Below are 10134 nucleotides of genomic sequence, written 5' to 3' on the forward strand. Positions count from 1 at the left end.
CCCTGCTCCTTATAAGAAACAAGAAATTTCTAAACTGGGTTCATGTTTGCATTCACAACAAAAATAGTAAATATCTTCTTATTCCTAAATGATGGACGTTATGGTCTGAGAATGCGAACTGGTTGTAATATTTTTAGAAGGCTTGATTTTTCATATATTGTTTGTTGATTTATCTATGTCTGCTCAGAAGTTCAGTGGAGTTTATTTCCATGTAAGTAAGTGAGTGTAGGATTGCAGCCTAAATTTTGCAGGTTAAAAATGTTATCAACTTTTTGCGATGTTGTGCGTTGCTATTCTTGGGTAGAAAAATACAATTAAATCTTTTAAATGTTCACTTTTAATGATCAACCATATTCCTGAGCTACATGTGAATTTTTTGTGTGATTTGGAAATCAGGAACTGACCTCAATGGTTAGAAGAATATATACAAATTTAACTCTCATGTTGACTGCTGCTGGGGTTAAACCATAGTTCCATGCTGTCTCTCTAACAAGCATGCTAACATGAGAGTCTCCTATGCCACTAGAGGTCAGTCTTTGGTAATCAACCTTTAATGAACCAGAACTGTCAAGCTAATAAATTACACTGTAGACTTTTCTAATTATGAATTCCTATTTAATCATTCACTGACAAGTTAACTGAGACAGTAGTTCTGTGTACTTTGCACACACAGTTATGTTCATGTATTATTATATTTCTTGAGATGCAGGTCTTCCATCAAAGAAGCAGGTCATTACCAAATACTCTCTTATCTAATCATAATTACTTATTATGGGAAATAATTAACTTTGCTACCCTCTTGATTCTGCTCACAGCAAAAGACAAACCCCCCACAACATTTTTTCATAGTAAAATGTTTTACATAAAAGGTACATTTTGATTTTTGTAGAATAAAGCATATTCAAGTACAGAGGGGTAGGTATGGGAAAACTAAATATGGTGTATGATTTCAAATGTTGAGATATAACTTGGTTCCTTTAATACTTTGATTTCTTATACAAATTCAGTGTGAAAAGATTCTGTATAAACTAGAAGTGCATGCAGCATATAATGTTTTTATTAAGGTTGTTGTTGTTCAGTCGTTAAGCCATGTCCGACTCTTCATGACCCCATGGACCATAGCACGCCAGGCCTTCCTGTCCTCCGCTCTCTCCCGGAGTGTGCTCAGGTTCATTTTTATTAAGGTACTGCAATGCAGTTGAGTAATCAGATATGATTTAACCATTTCCTTTCAGATTTTTGTAATTAGATTTTCCAGGCAAAGCTTCACAAGGAATCTTAAGATACAGAATTAATTTTACTCTGTTTTTAATGCACATTACAGTGAAGTGAGTTCCAGTAAGTTCAATGGGACTCAGTCTCGGGTAAATGTACTCCAGAAGTGTATTCAAAGGAGAGGTGAAGCTGTTAAGGAGATTACTCTTGAAACATCATGTGATGAAAACTTCAGATAACTAAATATTCATACGGCATGCGTAGCCTTCATGTAAATAACATGATCATCTGAATCCACCATCAGATCATGCTGTAAACTGTGTTATAGCAGCATGTACTTAATATGTTGGTTGTTCTCAAATGTTGGAGAGCATCTATGCCAGGGGTGGACAACATGCAGTTCTCTGGCCACTGGCAGCCCTTGGCCTAATATCAGAAGCCCTCTGCAAATGTTAACTTTTGACCTCTGGCAAGAGTGATCTCTTCCTCTCCCACCTGCTCACTCATTGGAGGAGAGGAAGAGAGAAGCAGATGTCAGACATAGAGAAAATGGAATGTCAGAAAGAGAGAGAAGGGGTGGCCCCGCTTACCACTGGCTCCGCCCCCCATGGGCATATGGCAGAACCAATAGGTTACTCACAAAGGAATGGAGCTTTCAGGGAGGGGGAGATTTCCAACCCCTGTGCTATACTTTTTAAAGCTAAGTACAGTGTATATGTAAGGCCATATCAACTACAAGGGGAAATAATTAACTAGAGAATAACAATAGGATATTGGAAAGTGAGAATTTCTGATTCATTGAAATGTAAATTTGTAGCATTCCCATTTTGGTTGCTTTTATATCAGCTGCATGTCACATGAATCAAACTAAAAGTATATAGGATGCAATATGAAACCTGACAGAATATAAACTTTCATTTGAATATGTATTGGAAAATACTTGCCCTAATCTTTAGGAGGAAGGAGGGACAGAAATAAAATATCTATTCAAGTTTCAAAAGTGCACTACTTTTGTTGCTTTATTATTTAGCATATTTGCATTAAAAAAAAACAAATCCCTTTTCTTTTGACAAGAAATGTATCAATTGTCTAATCAGCTGTCTGGTCAGCACTCAGATAGCAAAATAAATTGCACTTGCAGTAGCTTAGAATAAGTGATTTCTAAGGCATTTTACTTACCTTTCCAAGTTATATTATGACTTAGGTGTTCTGTTTTGCATTTAAAAGTTTGCACTGTATTTTGTTATAGTGTGATGTTACAATTGAAATATACAGAATTTTGTCTATTCACTTTAGTCTTCAATAATGACTTTACACGCTACTGTGTACACTTCAGTAGTAGATCTATATATGTTCTTTTCTCAACTCTCCCTGCCCCCCGTTCTATATTTTATGACAATATGAATGTTTTCCATGCATTTACAAATCCAGGCTCTTGTGCTGCTTGTATTCAGCATTTGGAAAAACTGTTATGGTAATAAAACAGATATGTGAATTAAGAACCTTATTTGATTATAAAAATGGTTCTCTTGGGTAGCATTTTAGGGCTGAAAAGCAGATATAAATATTTTTATAAATAAAGTTATATTATTCAAAATATACTTGCAGTTTTTCTTGACTGCCCTTCAGTTTTGGTTTTGGTGACTATTGGCCTAAACAAACAGGAAGGAAAATTTCATAATTATACTAATAACTTGTGTGGATGATGGAACAGCTAGTAGTTGTACTCCTAAAAGTTACACAATAGTTTCCTATCCCTCTCTCTAAACATGGGCCCGCTCTAGACCAACTTTATGAGATCTGTAAGTAGCTGGTACTCTAGTGTTAAGCTTGGGTAGGGGAGTTCTGAGGTTTTGCTAAAGACCTTGTCAAAGTTATTTACAGAGTTGGCCTACCTTTAGGCAGAATGAGGCAACTGCCTCAGGAGGCAGATGCTGGGGGGCAGCATTGCCAAGCCCCCAGCCATTCAACTGAGCCCCCTGTCCATTCGTCTCTCTTGAAGCCAGCCCTGCACACCTTAAACTGGCCTGTTGCCTTCAGGTGTGATGGAGGATTTGTCCTATTGTCAGTATTGACATAAAATTCAACTTCTAGACCAGTCAGCTTCTTTTCATGGAATGAAGGGGAGGGGGGCACCATTTTTTCCTTTGACTCAGGTGGCAAATTGTCCTGGGTTGTCCCTGGCTATTTAGTCCTCACAACCATGCCTGCCAGGAAATAACTGATCACATGATGACTTGGTTGTATGAAATGGGTATAACAGATCAGCTATTATGGATATAACATAGTAACTGTCAATGAAGCTTATCAAGTTAAGAATATTGATTCATAACTGTCAGCTCAACTGACACTAAATTGATCTTTATCTCTTTGAAGGATACTAGTTTGCTGTTTTCACAGATGTGTTTCTTAAAAATAACATGAATACTAGCTAAAATGCAATACTGTGATGAGCTTTGTGTGTATTCTAGCAATAACAACTTCTTTTCCTCCGAACTCTGATTTGCTTACATGCATCACCCCATGTGCAAGCACATTTTAAAAGTAGAGTGTGGAGGATCACCCAACGTGGGACCTTCTACTTTAGGGCAATCCCATTCCTACCACCAAAAATGTGGTGGAACTGGAATATCCTATTGCTACTAACACCAATATGTGGAGAAACCCCACATAGGCTAGCCCATGTACTTCTGCTGCCGCCATAAAACTACACCCCTTATTTACCCTACCCCTTTTCCCTAAGGTAGCTGCTCATTAGGAATAAGACAAAAAGGTCAGAGATACATGTGTAGTAAAAAAAAAAAAGATATGAAATACGTTGTTATAAAGAAATAGAACAAGAAGTGTTATAAGTTATGGTTACTAGTACTTTAAAAACAGGGTGTTTATGTTGTTACTGTTACTACCAGTCAGGCTATAGATACTACAGTTCTTAACTCTAACCAAACCTAAGCCAATTCCCCTGTCAAGCTCCAACCCAGTTAACACACAGGCCTGGTAATGAGGACTTGATATATAGTCTTCCTCCTGGTAAGGTTTGACTATCACCTGGGATCTTATATGTGCAGTTTACCAGACTTCCCTTGAAGTCTTCAATCTGGTCCAGCAGCTTGCTCTGTCTTCAGACCTCAGCCAACTGTTACCCAGCCTCAACAATTTCTGAAAGCTGCTGTTGGAGTCTTCCTGTCCATACTTGCTGGCCTTCTGCTTTTGCCTTGCCCCCTTCCAGCTTGGCTTCCCAGTCTAGCTGCTGGCTTCCTCAGCTTCTCAGCTTCTCCTGAAGACACTCTTCCATTGTCAGTCTTCCTTGGTGACACTCCCAGATGAACTCTTCCCAGACAAACTCTCCCAAATGCCTCTCAACAGCTCCTTATATTTGCTCCAGTCAGAACTCTCCAGCCAGTCAGCTTTGTTGTTGCCAGCATTCTATCACATCACTTCCGTTCCAATTCAGGACCAATAGGCAACTTTAGAATATTTCGCTATCCTCCAATCAGATGGATGAATTTAGATCCGGCCTTTCCATGTATAAAACAGAAAACTGGCTTCATATTCCCTTGCCAATGGTGGTAACAGTAACTGCCACACCCGCAGCACATCATATTTACATTATATCTCTCCTCTGGCTGAAGCCTCAAGTAAAAGATATACATTTTTCCTTTGTATAGTTAACCCCTTATCTTCAGTCCTTTTAACAAATCATAACAGTTGAACATATCAAACTTTTACCTCACAAAAAGAATCAGTTTCTTCACATAGTGTGTGGGTGTATTGCTAGAGATGGAGGAGCTCAGAGTCTGTGCATGTGTGTGTTCATATAAAGCATCTTGCCCTAGTAGCCAGCCAGTGTTTGTGGTTATCATCCTAACCCTCTCCCATGTCCTCTGTATGTGCAGGGTATTCAGGGTAAGAATTGTGCTGTTGTTTTTTTTCATTTAATGCCAAGCTTTGGAGATGTTCAGAAGCAGCAAGCTGCTTTTGAATGTCTCCAAAGCCTGGCAAAGTGAGATTGATCACGCCTATGAGATCTTTGTGTGTAGACTTCAGGGTAGAGGTAGATTTTGTCTCCCTTACCGGGCATGTGGTAAGAGATCCTGCCCACTTCTGAGTTCACTTGAGGGAGGTAAAGGATGTCTCACTTTGTGCTAGGAATCCAGGAGTTAATTGGTTACTAGAAAGAGGCTTATAGTTGCCAGTACTGTGGCTACCAGGGAACCACATTTCTGGGCCCCTGTGCTGTTGCTTGTGATTGAAATAGAAGCAAAGTGATGTGTGAGCCATTCTGGAACTTGTTGAAGGGCAGAGTGCTGTCCCTAAAATAAATACCCCTATCCTAGATATTTTTCTGTCAATTTCACTTTCAGGAGCTCTTGTGTCAAATCCTTAACTACTACACAAATTGGGGAGCCTTAAAAAGCAGTTTGCTGGAATGCATCGGAAAGGGAAACACACTGAAACCACAAATATGCATGTACATCTGTTGCTTGGGTGTCTCTGGATTACTGCATATGTTTATTAAAAAATTAGTCTTTATAGCCAGGAACATTTGCCAACACTTTGTATCTAGGAAAGATCATTGTGGTGATCTTGGGAGATGTTTTCAGTTTTCCATGTGCCTCTGGAATTGCAGATTATGTCTCAGTCCCAGTTTTGGTTATCAGGTCATTTGACCTCTAAAGCAATAAATATCAGAGTTTAATCTTGAGTGCTCAGTTTAGGATGGACTTTTGACATTAAGGAATGGACTGGATCTAAATGCTGAGAGAACATCTCAAGCTAGGCAGGCAAATTTTTTCCTTTACTATGTCACTGTAATTTATATCCTTTCCGGCCACAGAAGAATTGGCCTTTCTTGCCATACCCAGAAACTTTCAGGCGCAATAATTTCTCTTTGCCATTAAGTGACCAGCATAGAGCATAATATTTTATAAATTTGATCATACTCTCCTTAATCTTGTAGGCTTGCTTTCTAGATTCTATAGAACCTTGCCAGTGTGCATTTTTCCATAATCTTCTGGCATCTGTGGAATTTACAGGCATGAGATGATGTTTTAAAGATTTCTGCTGCATTCTGTTTGACTTGGACTAGATTGACCAAACTTTTCATTACATTTACTACATCTGTTTTCTGTCTTTCAGGCATCAGAATATATCTAACTTCCTTTGCAGTTTTATTGTTTGTTTGCTTTCTTCCAAGTTCAAGTAATCCTTATGGCAGCCTTCCCCAATCTGGTGCCCTCCAGATGTGTTGGACTGCCACTCCCATAATTCCCAGCCAGCTTGGCCATGCTGGCTGGGAATTATGGGAATGGCAGCCCAACACATCTGGAGGGCACCAGACTGTGGAAGGCTGCCTTACGGACACTTTTGTTTCACTTCTTTTGAAACAAAAATCCTTTCATTGTTGTACTCCAAGGCCTAGCCAGTTTCTTGTCCTCCTATATGAACTGCCTTAGATAGTAAATTTTACTTTTTTCTAGGCACACTGCAGCAATATCTAGTGATTGCAAGGCAAATTCCCTAATTCGTTGAAGTGTGTTAAAATTAATTATCCTGTATTTTTTCCAGAGTGAAAAAAGAACAATCTATACTGAAGCATATCACTCTAAAAAAATTAAGTAGTAGCCTTCAGACTGCTTCAGCAATATTTTCCAACCCAAACAGTGCTCTTTGTGGGAGGTTTCAATCCCACATAGGGGTTTGGATCCAGGATCTGTCTTCTGTAGATAGAAGTGCTCCATGCACATAAGGTATGCCACCACCTGATTTGGGGGCAAGCCCACTGCACAACAGTTCACCCCATTCAGCAGAGTATACAGACCCTCTGTGTAGCATTTTCAGGTGGTGGGGGCATCCACTTCTGCCAGCCCATTTGCACATGCCTATAGCTAAATCCAACCTATGGAATGTGCACAAAGAGACTACAGCTTTGGAACCTCTTAGAACTTTCCCTGATACCATCTGTACAGGCATCAAGGGATGAAATGTTATCTTCCCCATTTGATTTTTGTCTAGCCACTGCAAAAGTAACAGCATAAGGAACCTTTTCTCTCATCATTTTGGGATCCCAAAATATGATGAATGATATTGGGTTTAGAGCAGTGAACCCCAGAATCTTTACTTGAAGACTCACCAATGAAAAATGTTGCCTTGGCAAAATCTGGATACAGTTTACATCTACTTACAGCAGCTTGGTGACTTAGATGTCTACCATCACCAAGAAACTGGTGGTACCAGTGCACTACTTGGCAGTAGTGGATGAATATGGGAGGTGGCCCATAACTAGAACAGAGTGAACAACAGCCAGAGCTGTTTTGTTTTTGTTACTGACAGACAGAGCTGTTAGTAACAAAAACATTGAGCTTGTGTAGGAAACATCTTAGCACTTCTTATTTACAGCAGAGAAATATATTGGCTACATAATGATCATGCTCTGAATGGAAATACTTGTCAGTTGACTTAATCTCATGAATGCACCCATGCGCACACACTCACACGTAATAGTCCTCTTCTGCCTATGATACTATCATGCAAATGTTTGTTTTCTGTAGGTCCCAGCAGTGACACATTCTTAGTCTGATTCATGTTCCCACTGGGTAGAGAGATCATTATTCTAGTGACATGAGTACAAAGAGAGGGACCTGATAATGCAATAGAAGATTATGATCCCTGGGCTTAAACAAAATAAAGGAGATAAATTAGATGAGAAGCTAATCTGTTTAATTCTGGATTAATTTTTAAAATATGCTTTTTTTCCAAGGAAGTTTGAAAGTATATATATAAAATGTTATATGCAGAAGGGGGGAAATATAGTGTGAGTAGGTTTTGTATTTTTTAACAATATCTCCAGGGTGAAGAAGGCTCATGCACAAGTCTTTTTGGAAACAGGAATTGCGACCCTTGTGGGAAGCCTTGTGTTCACACACCCTTCATAATTACATGTATATTTTTTACATATGCTTGCATAGCACAGTTCTTTAGATTTCCTCTCCATATGGATACTTCTAAAGTCAGAACAGCTCATCCTTTACAGTATTCTGTTGCTCTTTCAGCAGAAGTTGGGCCATTGTGATATTTATCTGAATTCAAACAAGGCTAATTAAAAGAGCTGCTGACAGTTGTTGTGATCTGACTTTGACTGGAGCTTGATGGTCATTATGGGTAAATAATGAACCAGGTCTGCAAATGTAGCAGCTGCCAACTTGGGATAGAAGAACAGCTATTGCTACCAATTTAAAGATCTATCGACCGCTTCCTTTTTTCCCTACAGATCTTCTGCAGAAATCTAATGTTTAGTGCTGCAGCATTTTGTCATTTCAGCTATTGTAGCTTATAATTTCTTCCTTAATACTTAACTAAGTCTGTTATTAGTTTTCAGAGTTAACTTTTCTGGTTGAAAGCTTACTTATTTCTTTTAGGAATGGGATTTGGTTAGTAATTATAATTTCATGCTATTTGTATGTTTTTCTTATTATTGTAATGTGATTTGTGTATTCAACTAGCTATTTTTTCCTTTACATATAGTTTAAGTAATGGTATAATTAAATACATTATTTTCCCATTGATTACTGAGGATTTTAGTTGCATTAACAAGCTGCTTTTATTTATGATATAACAGTGCATTCACACAGCACTAGTATAAGCCTCTAGTTTGGAGGATTTTAAAGTTTGGGGTACATCAGTAAGGAGAAAAATAATCTGATCCAGATCTCTGCTTGTCATTACTGAGAAACTGCAGTGTTGTTCGTTAAGATACACTTTTGAATACGTTGTCACTTAATCATATTTTGCCATTAGCAAGCAGAAAACCTGTACTAACGGAACTGGGTAGAGAGACAGATTGTAATCACAGATTAATCTAACTTTCTTACAGAATCCTCAGAGTTATCGATATGTCTCAGAAATGTAAAAGTCCTATTGTAGTTTCATAGATGCGGCTGTAGTACCAAGAGCAGCTACACAACATTTATTTCAGCTGCCATTATTAAAGGCAATGTACATTAGGTAAAATGTAACAGCATGCTTGCACATAGTGCATAATGCAGCAGAACCAGAAATCTTGCTGGGAGGAAATGATCCCAAGCATGCCCCTAAAAGACAAGTCGTTCCTTCAGAAATAATGATGAAAAATGGTTCATTTAAGTGTCTCTTTGTTTCAGAAGAAGATAAACTTTTATTTTGTTGTCTGCAGAGCCATCTTACTTGTTTGTGGAAATATATATTTGTGAGTATGTGTGGATATGCTGCTGTTTTTCCTTCTGGGTGAAACCAGCAATACGTTAACAAGAGGTTATGTTGTGCTACTTTATGTTAAACCAGATCACCCCTGAAACATGTGTAGAGCCATTCATCTGTGTCACGAAAACCCAAGAGAACAGCTGACATCGACTCTGAAACCGAAACAGTGATCACTTACAAATCAAACATGGCACGCTCTAAACCGATTGTGCACGGCAATCTTTTTCTAGAAAGGGCAACTAATTGAACATGATAAAGTGTAAAGTTAATTAACACCCTTAAATTTGTTGATTACTTTTCACAGGATTATATTGTTCTGTTGAGTAGCAGCTTTCTATCCCAGCTGTCGCCTTTTTAGTGCAAATGTCGCTGGTAAACAATAGAGACACCATAACAAGTCGTAAATGGTCCTTGTGACAGCAGACCCTTGTGAGGCTGCATCTGTAGAAAATGATTAAAACAATTGCATTTTAAAGACCGTTCACATAGCAGCCTGGTCCCTTTGGCCCTCTTCTTTATCTCATTTGATGGCAGACTGGTTAAAACATTTAAGTGCATGTTAGTAAAATATGTGATTTACTGGTTTCAGTGAAATAACCTTAAATGCTGTTTCTGAAGGTGCTGTTCTTTTGAAACATGCTCATTTCAGGTTTGAAGTGCATCTTTTTACACATCTGATTT

The 10134-nt window shown here is 38.5% G+C and overlaps 1 protein-coding gene across 1 annotated transcript in view; it reads left to right on the forward strand.

Annotated features, from left to right (window-relative positions):
• HIBADH (3-hydroxyisobutyrate dehydrogenase) overlaps positions 1–10134 on the forward strand; it is a 114039-nt gene that overhangs the window by 73697 nt on the left and 30208 nt on the right. The window lies entirely within an intron of this gene.

Source organism: Heloderma suspectum, chromosome 5, assembly GCF_057233095.1.
Source record: "Heloderma suspectum isolate Gila_16-S chromosome 5, 16-S_ref, whole genome shotgun sequence".
Taxonomy (NCBI): domain Eukaryota; kingdom Metazoa; phylum Chordata; class Lepidosauria; order Squamata; family Helodermatidae; genus Heloderma; species Heloderma suspectum.